At 39.6% G+C, this 18,328-nt stretch overlaps 1 long non-coding RNA gene across 2 annotated transcripts; it reads right to left on the bottom strand.

Annotated features, from left to right (window-relative positions):
* Positions 1 to 360: 360 nt before the first annotated feature.
* Positions 361 to 15,940, bottom strand: LOC112847638 (uncharacterized). Of its 2 annotated transcripts, XR_003221289.1 has the most exons (4): positions 15,653 to 15,940; positions 7,128 to 7,271; positions 6,631 to 6,674; positions 361 to 4,108 (listed from the first exon to the last, which is right to left on the bottom strand). It is a non-coding gene; the product is annotated as an uncharacterized LOC112847638 (long non-coding RNA). The 2 variants fall into 2 exon arrangements; XR_003221288.1 differs by lacking the exon at positions 6,631 to 6,674.
* Between the last annotated feature and the right edge of the window lie 2,388 nt (positions 15,941 to 18,328).

The raw sequence follows: 18,328 nt of genomic DNA, 5'->3' as shown, positions 1-18,328 counted from the left end.
AAGCTGAGCTTTGGAGTTGTGTAACGCAGGCAGCAAAAGGCCAGTCCCATTACCGTACAATATAAAGACTATACACAGGAAAACACAAATTGAGGCTATTAGCTAGGAAGAAGCTCACAGCAGGTCACTTTTTACCTGCTTTTAAAAGATCTGTCTGCATGCATAAAGAAAAGTCCATGATAATTACTAGGAAGCTGATTACATGAAAAGACAAAACCATTTTTGAGAACAAGCAATAATGGGTCTTGGGTTACTTGTTCATATTCACAGGATGACATGAAAAACATACACAATTGTTTTAATGCGTATACTGTTTGATATACAAAAACTCTAAGTGCTGTTTTATTACTTAAACACAGAGTTTATTACCTATGTATTCCTCTCACAGCCACATACTGTACAACATTGTAGAGGCAAATGGTATACAGAAAACAAATTAATGCTAAAATGTTGAAAATATCCACAACTACCAACTTTTTTGAGTAACTCAAAGGAAATTGTATTTTCAACATTAGCTGTTCTGCAGTGACTCACGAGTGCAAAAATAGTTGGTTCCAGATTATTATCAAAAAGGAAACAATTTGAACCATATTTAAAATCAAAGAAGGCAAAGCAGAACTGTGTGCAATTTTATTCCATGAGCTTCAAGGGAACAATGAACAATGGCACAGAAGGAAATGGGGTTGTGAGTGTAACCAGTCACCATGTTTTTTCTTTGTTTTTGAGCAGTTGCAATTTAGGGGGGCGGAGCAGGTGGATGGCCAAACGTTAAACAGCTGCTGTACTTAATTCAGCTTGAGAGGTTGTTATGAGTCTTTCTGAAGGAAAATGTGGAAGAAAAACACAGCAACAAAGAACAAAATTTGTCCTGTTTCACACAAATTAAGGGTTTTTTTGTTGTTTTTGTGCAGAATACTAAAATGTACTAAACATAAAAGGTCTGTCCATCGTAGTCTTTTAAAATTTGGTGCATCTTTGAGTGATTAAATCCTTTCCAAATTACTATAAGACACCTAAGACATGTTGGAAGTAGTTCAGGCCTAGAGAGTATAAATCAGTAAGACACATAATCAATAATATTCTCCAGGTATCTTTGCTTTTTATATTAAAAAAATATTTTTAAAAATAATAAAAGAAAAACTTTTAAAAGGAATACATTTTAGTAGTGGGGAACAAATGAAATCCACTGAACTGTTTACAACAACTGTTCAACAATTAATCAAAGGCATTATTTAGTTTTCTCACAATATCAAGTTTAAGTTCATGAAAATATATCAAAAATATCAACAGACATGTTTTTAGGAACATAATTTGATATCTGGGTAAAAATTAATGCTTGATGATGAACTACTTGATGATGGGACACTTCAGGGAAAACTATTATGCAGAAATAGGACTCTGGTTACCCAATAGGTGGGATCATTTATGGAATGATTTATATTTTATGTTTATATTTTTCAAATATATATAAGTAAAAAGATGACACTGAGTGTTATGAAACCATGAAATGGTACCCTGTGGTGTTTTTGTTTACATTTCCATAGTGACGAATCTTTTCTTTATCAGAGCATGAACATCTCTTCTGAAATATTTTAAATAGCATCTATTTATCCATCCTAGAAAAGATATCTGCAAGACTAATACTGATCTTACAGTGAAGCACTGAACCCTTATCACTGTTGTGCACACAGTTCTGACATTGTGAAACAAAGCACAGCATATCCTGCTGGATGTCTCTAGCCTCAGCAAACATTTTGGTTTGGATAGCTATAAAAAGGATAGCAATAAAAAGAGTACACAGAAGTCCCAAATGAGTTTGCCTAAGTAGATCACTTGATTAAATAGGCACAAAGAATCATCTCTGCAGTTTAACTCGCCCACTTACTAAGTCTGGCATCACTACCTGTTATTTGCATTATGCAAATCTTGTTATAATTTAAACTATAAGCTTGATGAGAAATAAAATAATTGCTGTTATGTTTAGCTAATCCCTCTTTGCTCAGGCTTTATGTGCTTACGCTTTATGCTTTTTCTGTGTATTTCACTGGCTATGTACTTGAAAATTTTTTATCCACAAGCTAATGTTCTGCAATTCTCCATTTCAAACTGGAATGATTTCTATGGGCCTCTGATTACAGACTTGTAGAGTGCACAGGAAAAAAAACCCCACCAAAGCTGAATGACTGCTGTTGATTTTCTTTAATTGCTTACGGTATCAGTGACTACATCGGTTGCTAAGTTTGGAATGCTACATGTGGACTGTCGCCACAGTCTTCTGAGCCCTAGTGACCTTTAGAAAGAGTTACACACACTAACAAAATAACTTCATTATACTGATTAATTAATCTTGAATCCTTTCAGGGAATTGGTCAAATGGCTAAATGGGGCTCTATGCTGATGAAAAGCACTCAGATGATTGGAGTTAAAGCTAAAACGTGCAACATTTCTAGTACACTGAAATAAATCCATAGAATGATTCTTGGAAAGCTAAATACATATTTATGTTTCTGTTTTAAGCCTATGTACTATTGCAATCCAACTTCAGTCCCCCTGCTTCACCTGTACCTCTGTAACAGCAACACATATCCACACTCTCAGTCGTGTCAGTGTATTTAAGCTGTCAGTATTCTGCTCATTGTTTCGCAGCATGCTCACCCAAAAGCTGTCCCGTTGCTTGTTGCCACTGCTCCCATCAGCATTTCAAAAGCTACATTAACCCAATAGTAGCTTTTCAAGAGCAACTTCCTGCCACATCAGCCTGATTATGCCATTTCAAAGAGTTTGAGGAGTCAAATACAGTTTGGTGCTGGTAACAGCATCATTACCACCACAGTGTAAGTATTGTGTTTACATTTGCAGGTGCAAAATGAATGTGTAATCAGAATCATTATTAGGGTGCATCATGTAGCTCATGAAATAAAAGTAGTACATATCATGCCAACAAAACTGTGAGTTTTGATTCAAAAGTGAAATTGAAACTAGGATCAGAGAAGATAAAATGCTGTTAAATCTATCTAAAACAAACAAAAGCCTCACCCTCTAAAGTTTGCTTCTACCCATGAAAATATGCATGCACCATAGTGCGCTGTATGCACCTCCTATTGCTTCTTTCCTGCACTTGTTTATGGATGTTTCTATTTGTTTGTGCTCTTAGATATCTTCTGAGCTTGACTGTGAATAATGATCTCAATGCTTGTGTTGGCTGAGCTAATTACTGGTTACTGGTAACTGAGATTGCATGTTATTATTCTTTCTGATATACACAGCCAGACTCATTGCCTACCAAGCTTATAACCATACATTGCTGTTTAGCTCCAATCAAACAAGTGCCACATAAGAACACATTGTCTGAAGCCATTAATTTCCTTAATTTGGGTTTCTCAGACTGCTGCTGCACTTCAGCTTAATTGCTGGGTTCTAATTAATACTCATTTCACTACACCGCATGTCACCTGCATGGTCTGAGTTGCCTTGAGAGCAGTTTACCGCAGGACTTTCAGTACACCTGGTAACAATGAACACGGTCCCAGCTGTTTTGTATTCTTGGTTAATATATTCAAGTTCAGTTTTGGTTCTAGTGCTTAAAGTTTTGGATTGCTGTTTTAATTTCCTTCTAATACTTTTGAGTCTCTGTCTACGTTATTTCTAATGATGAGTTTGTCACGGTTCACTAAAAGGACTCAACTGCAGGTCACACCGAGCAGTTTCACAAGGTTTTAATGAGCTACTCAATGTTGTTTCTAAACAACAGAAATGAACCAAGTATCTTCGTTAAAGCTGAATGTTCACAGGCACACACAAGATTTGAGTCACCGAAGCAGACAAAACTTAAGATATTTCATCAGAAGCTGTTAAACTCAGGAAAGGTTTTTGTTCCAAAATCTGGTAAGTATAAAATTATCCCAAAGTCAGAATGTTCATTCAGGTAAGTAGCTTGTTACTCAGTTGGAAGAGTCTTTCTTTTCTTGTACAGGTTTCCGTCCTCCTTCTTTGATACAGGGTCAACTTCAAGTCTTCAAGTTCATGTTTATTTCCAGAGAGTGTGTGGGAGAGTGGGTCAGGCAGGTACGCAGCTAAGTATTCCAACAGGCACACCAGACAGAATCCTCTAAGAGGAGGAGGAGGAGGAAGAGGAGGAGGAGACAAGCAGGTAAATACAAATCGAGGTTTACAGGGCAAGCAGGTAACTAGATCATATATCTGAATTGCAAACAGGCTGAGCAACACTATCACATAAAGTAGGTTAACAATCTGGCACCAAGTGAAGATAAAAGGCAGGTTTAAATACTGTCATTCGCTGGGGATGTAAAGCATATCTGCCTGCCTGAGTCCTCCCTAGATCACGCCTACTCCTGGAAGCTACTGGTTAGTTACACTCACAGTAATGCAAACCTACAGGCGAGAGAAAGAGAGAGATAGAAGGCAGTTCTGGACTAAAGCTCTGTGCTGTGAAACAAGTGGAACAAACCTAGGCTCTTTCCCTTATCTGGATTAACTTATCAGCATAATCAGTCACGTGAAGCTGGTTAGCAACTCAGCAAGTCAATCGAAGGTTTCGCATGTAGATTCAAATGAAACGGGTGGAACTGGCAGCATTCAACCAATCAGAATTATGTATTCTGATTGATGTTGCAAACAAAGATAAATCTGGAATATTAGAAAAATATGAAGAGGTTAAATGTGCAACACAGCTGCTGCAAACAAAGCAGTAACAAAGTGTGAGTGTGCGGGAGAGGAAAAGCACTGTGCAGTGTTAGTGTTAAAAGCGCTGTGTAACTGTATGTGCATTTAAGCTCTTTGGTCAGTAAGGCTGGAAAAGATCTTTTGCATTAATGAAGTCTAGCATATTTGAAAACAGTAAAAAAGAGAGCCAGCATAAATGCTGACCGTGCAAGTTAACAGACTTACCGATATCACAGCTCTGTCACTCACACAAGGGAGAATCTGATTGATTATTGTATTTTGTTAAATTCATTCAGACAGTTTTAGTTTGTATTCTTTCTGCTGCAGCCTCAGAGAGGAAAGAATCAATATACAAATATAAATGATATTTTTAGTCTATCTGCAAATTTGATATAAGGTCAGTAATTATAACTAGGTGCCTTCTAGGACAATGTTTGCATGTTTATAGAACAATAAAACTGTTGTAAAACTGCAGCCAGCAGTAAAAAACTCCATCAAGGAATGAAGTTGCTTCTACCGATCTGCGTTCATTACTCATGTTCATTATTAACAAATAAACTTTAGATCCTCCTACCATCAATGCTTGCAGGTCTGAGGGATTTTCCAAGAATGATAATGCTGGTTTCCAAAGAACTGATTGGTCAGTAAGCACTGATTTCATACTTCTTCACATTTGCAGTATAAACGACCAAGGAACAGGTAAGAAGTGAAGCATCTTCATAGTACAGAAACACCAAAGTTAACCCTGTAACATACCTAAAGTAGCTTTATATAATAATTTGTGAGTTTTTGAGACCTCAAAATCAGCAGCATGTTTTCCCCTAAAATAAATTGTACCAAATACAAGATATAGAAAATGTGATACAAATTCATGTAATTATTTAAAGGTTAAGTAAACACTCCAGTTTCCAAAAGTTAGAATTTTTTGGCAATTATTTTATGATTCAGGCTTTACAGGGTTAAACCCAAAGATGCCTGGATGAGACTAAATCTCTCTTAATAGTACAGGCTTATGGAGGACTAGGGGGAGCAGACAGTTTTAGTCTTGTGTTATCTTGTATTTTGACTGAGGTATTTTGTTAGTAGTTGTAGTAGTACTCTCCACAGTATGTGTGTTCCTCTTTCCATGATTATGCATTGGTTCCTCTGTGCTCCCTTGTTAAGTGTTTATATTTGTATCTCTTAGTCTCTTGAGCTTCTTCCTGAGTATACCATGCTAGTTTTGCTTTGTGCTTATCCTGCTGTGTTTGGATTCTGTTCCTTCTCTCATTGGACCTGCTACCAGCAATAAATATTGCTTTCCATTTGCAGTGTCAGTCTCTTGTATTCTGCACAAATCTGCAATCCACACAGCAGCAGATTGTGAAACAAATACTGGCATGTTTGCTACCAAGCAGACCAAACTGATATAAAATGGGCCAATCACAATTGTTTCAATTTGCATTTGTTTAACATGTAGTTCCCGGCGGGGTGGATTTTGGGCAAAGGTGTAAGCTATGGGGTAGGGTAAATTTCTAAAAGAGGATTAAACAAAACAAAACAAAAACAAAAAAATCCAAATGAAACTTCAGGATAAGTTAGCTGGCTGGGTAAAGACAGGCAAAGGAGCTATTATTTTCATTCATTGGGAATCTAAGGTTTTTGGCCAGAGAATCAATTGCAAAGCATCTTAGCAATGGCAGTTTAAAAGTATAAGAAATTTGTAGGTAATTCAGGGGAGATCTGATTATGCCCTTGAGTCTCTGTTTATATTTGGTTAGGAGTTTGCACTTAAAGGATATCTAGTGGGTAGATATCCTTGAACACATATTCCTCTGGGGAGATCAGGACCTAGATGCCAAATGTTACCGCTGTAAATATTCCACATTTATACTAAGCCTGTAGCTTATTTGCCCTGAAATATAGGTATGCATTAACATGTGACCAAAATGCTTCTGTTGTAATTACCTTTGCATAAGAGTTGCATAAGTTGCTTTCTTATCATCAAGTGTCTTGAAGGAGTCGGTCAGGATGAGGCAGCAGATGTGGGAATGAAATAGGTAACAGTTGGAAAAGGTGAAAAACAGCCTCATTATATCTAAGTTTTTTTTACAGTGTCAGCATCAGGGCTGGCACTGTGGCTAGATGCTATAATTATGGTATGACAATGGTGATGAGTCATACTGTGCAAATGGACTGCCATTTGCACTGCAGCTCAAAAACACAAGTGATTGACTGAAGATGCAGCAGTTTCAGAACTACACTGACTTGCATTGGTGAACTGAGTGTTTCGTGCTGGGCTGACGGCCTTTACTGTCATATAAGAACATTTTTTCAGAGGATACTCAAATGTAGAAGGAGACATAGATCTTTCTGATGTGTGTTTGTACAGTGTGAATAATAAAAAAAGAAGAAACCATGGCTTTACAGCAACCAGATAGACTTTTAAAATTTAAATATACTACCTTTGCTTAATTGATCCAATCACCACATCAGTCCTCCATCTGAAGAACTCTAGAGACACTCCAGACGGTTTAGATTTGATTGAGCCAGCCTCTTCTTCTTACATGAGTAGCCTCACTGGACCCACAGCTGCAGTCAGGCCTTGTCTGCAAACATGAGATCGTCATATGCTGTCAGTCAACTAAGAACTGATGTGGCTCAATGCCATGCTCATATCAAACAGCACAGGGGTTCACAGACAAATACTTTTCCTCTCTCCCTCTTTGCATTAAACAGCTTGACATGATTGATTTTAAACTCCACCATACCCCACATGACTACATGACTCATAGCAATTATTATTCACTACAGCTTTTGCATATTCCTCAAGGTTAAACCCTCAAGTCACAACACATCATTTTCACACTCAAAACAGCACAGTATATGCAGAAAACATCAGTTCTCCAGGAGCAGCTGTTGAATGGTTTGTTTCAGCTGTTAGTGTTTAGATATCCATGTGGTTAAGTTTGATTGTGATTGTGGTATTCAGTTTCTCCCTCCCTCATAATCTGCCACTTACAATACTGTCATACAGCCTGATGATGTGGCTTGTAATTAAAAAAGAAAAAACAAGTGGATTTTGATATGATCAGCATATTTGACCTGTTATAGCTGGAAACATGGGCACGTAAAAACATGAATTTGCTGGCCAACATTCTTAAGGTAGTAATGGGTAATACTTTGAACATACAGAACACTGTAGACCTGCAGGCAGAATTGTGGATGTTAAAAGATACTGACTCTCGTCATATTATTCACAGTTTTTATGTTGATTTCTAAAAAGGTGTAGAGAAACCCACATTGACTGCGATCAGAAAACAAACCCCTCTGGGAACAACAACCTTCACAACAGGCAACATAAATTTGGTTTCAAAATTATATTCAAGCTTGAAATGCACACAGATTGGAGCTGAAAGAGACAATTGTAAAATGTCATGGAGATAATGCATATCTTAAATCCTAGCCATACAACTAGTTCTAACCTGAACCCTAAAGCCTGAAAGAATCCCTGAAAGAAGCTGCGACCAACATGTGGCAATACACCACTGAATATACTCTTATATTGATATGCAACAACTAAAGAAAATATTTTCGATATTTATTTCACAAATTGTGTTTTCAGGAGATCTCATGTCTTACGTAACAAGGACCTTGACTTATTTTGCATTTTCCTCAAACACTGAAACCACTTCTCACCCTGCAGACCCTCTGTACACTTTTTTTTTCAAGATGAAGGGACAACTTGTAATTGTTTTTTAAGTGGCTGTGCAACTGCAAATGAATATAGGAATGTGTGTATGTGTGTCCTGGACTCCATAGTTTTCAGTAACAATCCCGTGTCACCCCTAAAAGTTGATTCTGTTCATCTGGACGTAGCGTTTTCAGTGGGAGAAACGTTTCGTCATTCATCCAAGTGACTTCTTCAGACTCAGCTGCAGGTTTCCCTGCACTCATCCTCTGTCACCATTTTTGTGTGTGCGGTGTAGGTGTATGAGAGGGAAAAGAGTGTTATTTCCAACACTACACTCCTTTACCCACTATCCTCTGTGAGGCCTCTGGCATGGCCACACACCTACAACAGCTGGTTAGAAATCCCAAACAGGAGTATGTTTCTCTCTGCTAAGCTTCTGCTTTAACAGAACTCGTTATATTCACCCTGCACGCCTCATCGCCTCAGGCCACAAGAAGGTCAACATGTTTATCAATAAATGAACTTTTAATCATTGTACAAAAAAAAAAAAAATTCTATATGGAAAACTGTGCATTTAACTGTAATGTAGTCGAAATAAATTAATTCGCACAGATTGCTGCCTTCAATCTTGTCTCTTCTGCCTAATAAAAGGTTTAAGGAGCTGACAAGTGATTTAATGAGGTGAAAGCTCAATAATAAAGTAAGTAATTCAGGGAACCATCTGGGAGTGATGGTATTTAAACTGTTTAACACCTGCTATTAAGGGGTACAGTGTGACCTATTAAGCTATAAGGAAGGATGTAAAATAAACAGTTAGGGTAAACCTAAACAGCAGAGTTTCAGGCAGGAAAGCTGGTGGATATTACTCATATCAGTGAGATGCCAAAACTTCATGACTAGCATGGCTATTTAACCAAAGCTCAGATACGGACCCTGTGACTTTTACTCTTCAGTCTTCTTGGTCGTCAAAACCCAGCAGCCTGGAGTAACTGGTTTGCAATTGTGGACTACAAGCATGACTTAAATGCCTTATCTTTTCCTAATCTGAGGCTAAGGTCATTCAATTTTTACCTGCAATTTAAAATCTTAGCAGAAAATCTGACAGAGCTGAAGGAGGTTACAGAGCAAACCAGCACAGAAGCAGCAACTCAAGGAGAGCTCGGTGCATGTGTGTATGACCCTGCCATAAAAGCCAGAAAACCGCTCAAAAAAGAAAGAATGTAAGAAAGGCTTGTTCCTAAAAAAACAAAACAACAAAAAAGACCCAAAAACAAAAAACAACAAACAAAAAAGCCCTTTGTAACAACAGTCACAGTTCCAGTCGACCTGTCTTGTTTAACCAGCTTGAAAAACTCTCCTTTTTTTATATGTTGTCTCACTGTGGAGACACCCACATCTACCTATTTCAGCAAATACAGTGGGTGGAAAGGTGATGTTAGAGGTCCTCAATCCAGGACTACTGACAAGACAGTGAGCAGATCTACAATATGTACAGACCAGGATGCAAGATGGATCCAATACAAATTTCTACTCACCAGCTTGGTTTTATGGTGAGCTGAGTAAGTTAAGAATTGCTCTATCGCCCTGAAGAGGGTTATGTTTTAAGACACAGTAAACAAAGGAAAAATCTTTGCCTTTGCCATGCACTATTCCAGCTTTCCTTTCTCTCCTCCCATTCCCTCTGTTAATATATGTCTAACTATTCCACTAAACATCAAATATGTACACTGAAAAAAAAAAACAATTCTAAAAAGATTTAATACGCATGTGTGTGTGTGTGTGTGTGTGTGTGTGTGTGTGTGTGCATGGGATGGCAAATTGTAATATGATTTTTTTTCTCTTTAGAATAGCAGAGCCATGGCAGCAGCTCTCATCAAAGGGTTGTATATGTGGCAGTGTAATGGGGTCACAGTGATGTGCAGGACAGGCAGGGTCCCTATTTCACAGGCTGAGAGATGGAATGTGCAAAGCAGTAGCAGGAGCAGGCAGCAGAAGGGACTGAATAATGAATTCTATCTCTTCGGCCTGTCTGCTTTGTCCTCCCCCCTCCACAAAACTCTACTTGGATATTAAAAGGTGTCATAGGCCCTGCAGTGTCACAGCAGAGCCGGTGGTAATGATAAAGGCAGAGAATATAGGAGGGCTTTGCAGAAGTGAAGCGGGACAAGCAAACGACTGCTGACAAAATGATATGATAAGTGTTTCACCATTCATTTGCCAAATGCAACATGTTCTGATTTGCGCAGTTATGGTAGTTTTTCAAGGTTGACAAGATAAGCTTCGTTTGCAGTAGACAATGTGGACGAAGAAACATCTGAGTTCTGGTTGGACTTGTAACTGAGAGAGATGAAAAGCGTACTTTTCTGTCCATCACCCAAGTGCATATGATTACAAATTTTGCTCCTTTTTTTTTCTCCAGGTGACTGCTGAAAAATATGACTAATCGGATTAGATGAGCCTATTCTCGTTCCTAGGACATCAAGTGTTGCAATTATGACAAAGCCGCTAACCTCTCAAAATAATGCACAAGCTCTCCTTTGGTGTCTGTCTCCCGATGCAGCAGGCTTAGGCAGCAGTGAAACACATCTTTCACTTCTAACTAGTGGATTGCTGTAAAAGTCCCTTTCGAGTCACTTTTTTAACATGTTAAGTATGGGCATTATTGCAGCAAAACTAATTGTGATTCTGAAGTTGCATATTTTAACCAAAGCTGTGTTTTGCTAATCCTCACAAAGTAGTGTTTAGTGCCCAAATCAAACCACAAAGTGCAGTCTTACTGCTAAATCTATGACTTACTCAACCACCACACCTCTGACATCTTTTGGCTGACTTTCTAGCTCTTAAAAAAAACATCATATTTTTACTCAAAGGTTGCTCTAAAACAAAACAATCCTCAATCCCATTACCACAATTGTTTTAAGGAAATATATTGTTCAACAGAGAAATTGCAGCAAAGCATTGCACCGATTTCAGATTGCTCTTATGTCTGACGTCAGTTTCCCTTCTTCTATAGCCTCTCTTTACAGCTATTTCCATCAATGGGTTACCTGCATCTTTATAAACCTCCTCTGCTCTCAGTGGCACCAGCTTGCATGCTGCACATACCGCTAATTCCTTTTCTTTTATTCAAAAGCATTATGCTGCCACTGCTAGCACTGGGTTTTTGTATTCTCAAGCTACTTGTACGCTATATATGGACAAAAAGTTCTTGCATCAATAATCCAGCCTTTTAGCATAGTAGTGCATGTTTCAGTTGGCTGCTACAGTGACTTACAAGCTGGCTGGATGTTCAGAAGCTAGAGTGGATTGTCTGCCATTTCGAATTTCAGCGGTTTGATCTCTGGCCCCTCCGGTGGACATGGTAGTAAACCCCAAACAGTCTGTGGGTGTATGTGATAGTTAGAAATGACTTAAAAGCACAGAATAAAGCACTATGTAAATGTGGCTTGTAGTAAAAAGTGCCTTGAGTGCACTTTACATTATATTCCCCCTATAGAAGTATCATCTATTTACCGGCCACGAAAAATTCTCATTTTCTCAGCACATCAGCCATTTACCAAGCATCAACCAGTTAATGATGAGGAGACTCAAAGTGGATCCCCATCTATAATCACAAAAGGCCATATGTCTATTTTCCTCAATGAATCAATTTTAAGCTTCTTCCCTGCTGGCATTCCGCTTCCAAATTTTCTTCTTGCCCTTTCCTGCATAAAATAACAAGTACTTCCCCTTTGGCACACCTCTGTATTACTCCATATGTTCTCCCTCATGTCATCCATGCCATCGCTTTTTAGCACAGTTAACCTTGACAGCTTGTCTAAATCAAAACCACATGGTGTTCAGTTCTACATAGATCCTGCTCCTTCTTACAGTTTTTAAGGCAAAAGGTGGTTTTCCACCAAACTGCACCAAAATGCTTTCATAACATTTTCCAGAACTACCCAGTAGTCATCGTGGCCCTTTTCTGGAGGCACAAATGATCAAAGAGGTCCATTGTCTTTCATTTTGACAACCTTGCCATAATTTACATAATCAACAAAGTCCAAAGGAACTCCCCTGCCATCATTCCCCATCTACCATGGTTACATCCAGAGCCTGGTTTATTTTCCAGTTTCAACCTATTCTTCCCATTTTTTGCCTCCTATGTCCACTAGTTAATTAAAATACCTATTGTGAAGGTTTATCTTTGTCACATTAGTTTCAATACTGGTCGTGGACTTTCTTACTTTTCACTAAAGCCCTGTTTCATGTTTGCGACTAATAATGAGCCAAGGCATGAGAATGTCAACAATATTTCTTTTCCTAATCCAATACATTGTGTTTTATCTGATAGAGATCTGCTGAACAATTCCTTACACGTAAGAACAGGAAGTTTCTTAGAATGTGACATAACCATGGTTAAATATTTGTTGAGTGACTATGAATAAGTAATTCCACTCAAGCTTCAGCGCATAAAAAACAAAATAGGTCTTCAACAGTGATAAGATGCAGGGTGCATAGCCTAAGATGTGACTCTCTGTTGACGGTAATGTTTTGTTTTTCCTGTTAACTATTTAAGTGCTAAATGTTGAATGGATGTAAAATTATGTTTATTTATGAAAATAAGGAATAACAGACATAAAGAGAAAAGTGGACAGAAAATATTCCTCCAACTGAAAAACTGTGCTGCACAGGGCAAACATGACATTGCTTCCTTTCACTGTAGTACGAGGTGAAAAGATGCAGCGCAGTGTGATTACCTATTCAAAAGCATCACTAACTAAGCCAGAATACCAAGATGCAGCAAAACATGGAACACAGCGGCTTGTAAGTACACAGAGGTTTTCGGTTCGGCTACTTGTCGTGTTTGGCCTTCCATTCTTCGCTCTCTTATTTGGATACCATGGGTCCCTGCAGATAGTGCATGCCCCTGGTATGAGTGCTCCTCTTCTCTGACAGAACAAATTAAGCAGAAACGACAGACGAAAGGCCAAATGGTTCCAGAAAGACACAAAGGAAAGTGCTGTTCATGAAAGTCCCTTGTTGTGAAAATGAGGTTTCACAGGATCCTCGGTGGCAGTGAAACATGCCATGAATATGCAATACCTCAGTCAGCTGAGCTTATTTAGCATACTAACAGGAGGACAGCTTTTTGGAGCTGTTCACTGCTGCGCTTGATAAGGGCAACTGTTTTGTAAAAGTTGTAAACTGTACAAATGTTCTGGAGTTTTTGAACCATATAAATTTTAGAGGCAGGGCGTAAAGGATTTATTGCTTCACCCGTGAACTAATGAGAGGTGAGAGTAGAGTTTTCTATCGAGTATATTAACCAGCTACTTAAAATGAGAACTGTAATTAAAAAGATGACAGCTTTATTAACAAATACAGAGGAGTGGAGTACTTGATTAGCAGGGAGAAGCTGATTTACATTCTTGTGTGTGTGTAACCCACCCTGCTGTTTTAAATGTGATGCACTGGAACTCCATTCCCCAGGAACATTGTCAAAAGCTGTCAGCAGCTGTTATTGTGTTATCTGCCTGTCCTCGGAAAACTATTCATTGTTCATAGAGTTGACAGTTGCAGTGCAGTGAGTGGATGGTCAGGAGTATGATTATTACACTGGCACTTGAAAAAAGTGTTATGGCGTGGAAGAGACCATTTATAAGACCTTGTTTACTCTTTCCTACATTTTTCCTGTGGAGCTTTCTCCCAACAGAGCTACAGTTTTTTTTTCAGCATCCTATAACAAGGCAGACAGCATCTGGCAAACAGCAAAACTGGTTTTTCCTTTAACGGCTGCTGGCCTAATCCATGTAATTCACTGTGAAATCTGATTTGTGGTGACAAAACCAAACTGAGATAAAATAGTATCGTAATTGTCTTCTGCTGCCACTCTGGGAGGATCAACGCTGAATCACGCATACATGAAAGCGTGCACACACAACTGGTGAAATAATTATGATTTTTGTGGTTTTGCTTGCAAGCTAACAAAACAGTATGTCATTATGTCATTAGTTATGTTACAAAGGTTCTTCAGTTACTTGCGCACCGGGCAGATAGCAAGAAAAAAAACATCTTGCTGTAAAATCAGTGGATTTCAGCTCATGTGCGAGAGGAAGAAAATGGCTGCGGCGATGCAGCTTTTATTTTTATTGGAGGAAAGTACAAGAGTGAAATGGTGAAGTGCAAACTTCATCCAGAACAGGAACAAGACTGAACTTCTAACACAACTTTAGCTCTTAGCAAGCATCTGCACAGACAGCATGCTAACACAAAACTAGCCAAGAACCCAGAGTGACATTAAAGCTGAGTGTGTGGCATCCCCAACGCAGCAGCCAGACCATGATCTTTAACAGGTAACAAAAGCAGTGATGAGCAGTCAGGCGTGCAGCTTCTCTTTCTACCTTTTGTTATGTTTCTAAAGTAAAATCACTGACTCTCTTTGGGCTGATTTTCATCTTAGCTTTGTGTTGCTGGTCTTGTGCTTGTACCTAAAAACGAAAAGAACGATCGTACCCGTGTCCTCATTAGAAAATGGATTGGTGTTAGTGTGTGGGACTTTAGCCTGTAGGTTTACAATGTAATTATGAGTTTCAGGTCATTTTACAAAGAAACTAGAAAGTAATGTAACGATTAGTATTACAAATTATTTTCTGTGGCAAGTAACTGAGTTGCATTACTTTTAAGAAAAGCAACGAGGGATGTGTACTACATTACTTTTCTTGAGTAACAACTGCATGCACTGACAAGAAGTAAAGAGGAACAGTGTAGAGTTTTAATAAATATAGTAGCTGGAAAAAAGTACTTGAAAGGATTTAATCATTAATAGTGTTAGTCCCAGTCAACACATCTTTGTTGGATGTGCGACACACAATGGAACACACAAAGGAGTCCAACAGCTACTTTGAGGTTCCTTCACTCATTAATGTCTAAATTGTATGGCTGATGGGCTTGCTTGGCAGGGCCCTGTTCTCTGAGAATAAGCAGCGTCACTTGGACAGATGGCAGGAGAAAGCAGCTGTGACTAAGGGATATACAACAGGGCCAGAGTGCTGTGCCAATGACACAACCTTAGGATGGAGGTTCAGAGCAAAATAAGTAAAATGGAAAACAATGGAGTACGCCCTTAAACTCAGCTGTGTTATGAATGCCAGTGGGCAACAAGCTGCAGTCTACATTCCTCATATCAAGGGAAACTCATCATCTCTCACAGCCCACACAGACACAGGACTGCGCTTCAATCACTCACCTTCCCTTTCTTCCCATTTTATTTGGGTCCTCAGAGCTCCAATCCCATAACTTTTTAACAAAACCTACCTTGACAAGCTTCCTCTGATTTCTCCAAGTGCAGAAAAAAATATAGTCCAGGAAAACTTCAAGCTATTTCCTCATCCCAGTTGATGTGCTGCTTGGCAGAAGGGATGCATAAGAATGAGCAGTTAGCAGCGTTTGGAGTCCAACTGGGGGGCCTAGCTTGAGAAATGAGCTGGCATTTGGAGATAGGCAGGCACAGACTAATGGAGTCACTCTGAGGGGTTCTGAGTGAAATTTTCATTTCTTTTCTTGGGGGGTAAATCATGGTGTATGGTAAAGGGGTGAAAGCACTGAGGCACTGTGGGCTGAGGCACAAGACAGCCTGAGTCTAGGACTTCTGCTGAGCACGATATTAACATGAGCCAAGATGTCTGCTCTGGCATGTGATTTTGTTATCTGTTCCCTTCACTTGACTTTGTATCATATTAAAGTTAGATGATTTTTTCCCCCCCTGTAAATCTTGGGGATTTTCAGTTTGTCAGAGAGGGAAAAGCATTCCGCACATGTCTATTTATCTTCAGGTATCCTGTTTGATTCAAAGACAAGACACATGTGCAGCTATTACGTCTAAACATAAGGCACAAGAGAATTAAGCCACATGTGTTCAGCCACGACGACAACAACAAAAAATCTCGCCTTTTATATTATTTCCTTTTCTTTCTTTAGGGGCCACAGCAGATGTTCCCCACCAAAATATTTGAATTTCTTTGGGGGGGCTTTTAGCAACAACAGCCCGAGTTGTTCTGCTTGAAAAGCAGCCATTTCTAATTAAGTGTGGTTTCCAAATGAAGGGGTAAACAGAAAAAGCTCCAAATGGTTGTCATTAAGGGCTCACAGGTTAGACCCCTGCTCTCATTAGAAAGGGCCTGTTCGCCACACAAACACAAACACAGACACAAACAAAACCAAATGTAAAACAAAACAAATAAATCCAAAGCTTGGCTACACATGCCTGCGTATGTGTAATCATTTTTGTACGTATTGATGTGCGATTCTGTGTTCACGTGCTTATGTTTGTTTGTGCCTGCCTGAAAGAGCAGGCTGAATCTCATTTACAGTCCAAGGGGTCACTTATTGACTGAATCAAACCCCCTGACAGGGCCCAGACAGAATGGAAGCTTAACAAGATTACTGTTATATATAGCAGCGGTAATGGGAACCTCTCTGGAGATTCTGCTGCTGCTGATTTGTGCCCTGCTACCCAGATTTGAGCATTTTGCACACTGCCTCTCTCCACCGGGAAACTCCTGATGCATTACAGCTGCAATGGATCAATCAATCTGCTTACTCCCAGCTCTCCCATCGCTCCACCTGCTGCCTGCCAGGGCAGTGATTCCTCAGAAGACCGTGCCAAGGGCTGCACTATGAGCTTGTGCTGCTCACGCATGCCTGTTCACCTGCACCACTAGTTAGAGAAATCACAAAATAAATGGGCATCTTGTTGCTCTCTACCCTACTGTTAGTCATGTCAGGTTAAAGTGGAGGAGCTAAGGATTAGAGGAGGTGGGAGAAAGGAGGTGCGTATTAGAAAATACAGCACTGACACGCTTGTTTTGATTAATGGAGCCCTCTCTGCTGGTGAGTGACAAATTATCAGAAGGCCGGATGGCTCGTTCATCACTGTCATCCTAGGCTTACTAGTGTGGCACATCCAGTCCGGCAGCCAGTCGTGCTACCATCTCACCCTTATCGCTCCCACCTGGTGCTGAAGATTTTCAAGCAAAGGAAAGAAAAGAGTGGAGGAGGATGCAAAAGACATGAAGGAGCACAGCTGAGACGTTGACATTTGGCAGCGACCGTGCTCAGCCATTACTGAAATAGACTTATCCTGGGATTTACTGTATGTTTACTCAGATAACCTGACTGGTAAATGCCTACAAGCAGGCGTGATCATCCACCAAACTATTACCACATGACTGAAGTTAATTTGGGGAAGGGAAAATAGACGGGGTGATAAGCGTCTTTGTGTTTTACAATTGAACGGCAGATAGAGGATTTTTGTTTGTATCTAAGCCCAAGGCTCTGCCTGGCCTCTAATTAAGCAGGAAGAGAGAGCTTGAGCAACGGGAATCTTATCTTTGCTTTTGCCAGGCGACAGAGATAGTGTCCAGAAGCATAAACACTAATTAACTACCAAGAGTGTGCTTTACTGTTAGAAGGCTTCTCTGCTGGTGCCTCTTCTGATGGGTATTACAGAGATACAGATGGAGGCAGAAGCCGCACACACACACACACACACACACACACACACACACACACACACACACACGTGCACACGCCCTAAAATAAGCAAAACTTTCATTTTGATTTCAACAGTCCGTCTCATTTTTTATGTTAATTTTTTGTCTTTCTTTGCTTCTGAACCCACTCACCTGTACTTTTGTAGGGAAGGTAAGAATGGTAGTTGTTTTGCAAGTAAGGCACTCTCCTTTGACGTAGACAGCAAACCAAGCTGAGCGGGTGATGGATGGAAAGTGGACAGCTGTCGACAGGCAGGAGGACAGCGGGGCAGTGAGCACCCGACGGAGACACACCTAATTCCCAGGTCTTATTTTGTCAATAAACAGCAGCCAGTGGCACTCAATTAGAGGACTTTATTGACTATGCTGCCTGGCCTGTGTCAGATGTCAGCTTGTGACACAGCGTGATGTCCTGCACTGACACTTTCTGTGAGATTAC

Source organism: Oreochromis niloticus, linkage group LG8, assembly GCF_001858045.2.
Source record: "Oreochromis niloticus isolate F11D_XX linkage group LG8, O_niloticus_UMD_NMBU, whole genome shotgun sequence".
Classification (NCBI taxonomy): Eukaryota; Metazoa; Chordata; class Actinopteri; order Cichliformes; family Cichlidae; genus Oreochromis; species Oreochromis niloticus.
The sequence above is the reverse complement of the archived record's forward strand: the minus strand, read 5'-3'. Positions and strand labels throughout refer to the sequence as shown.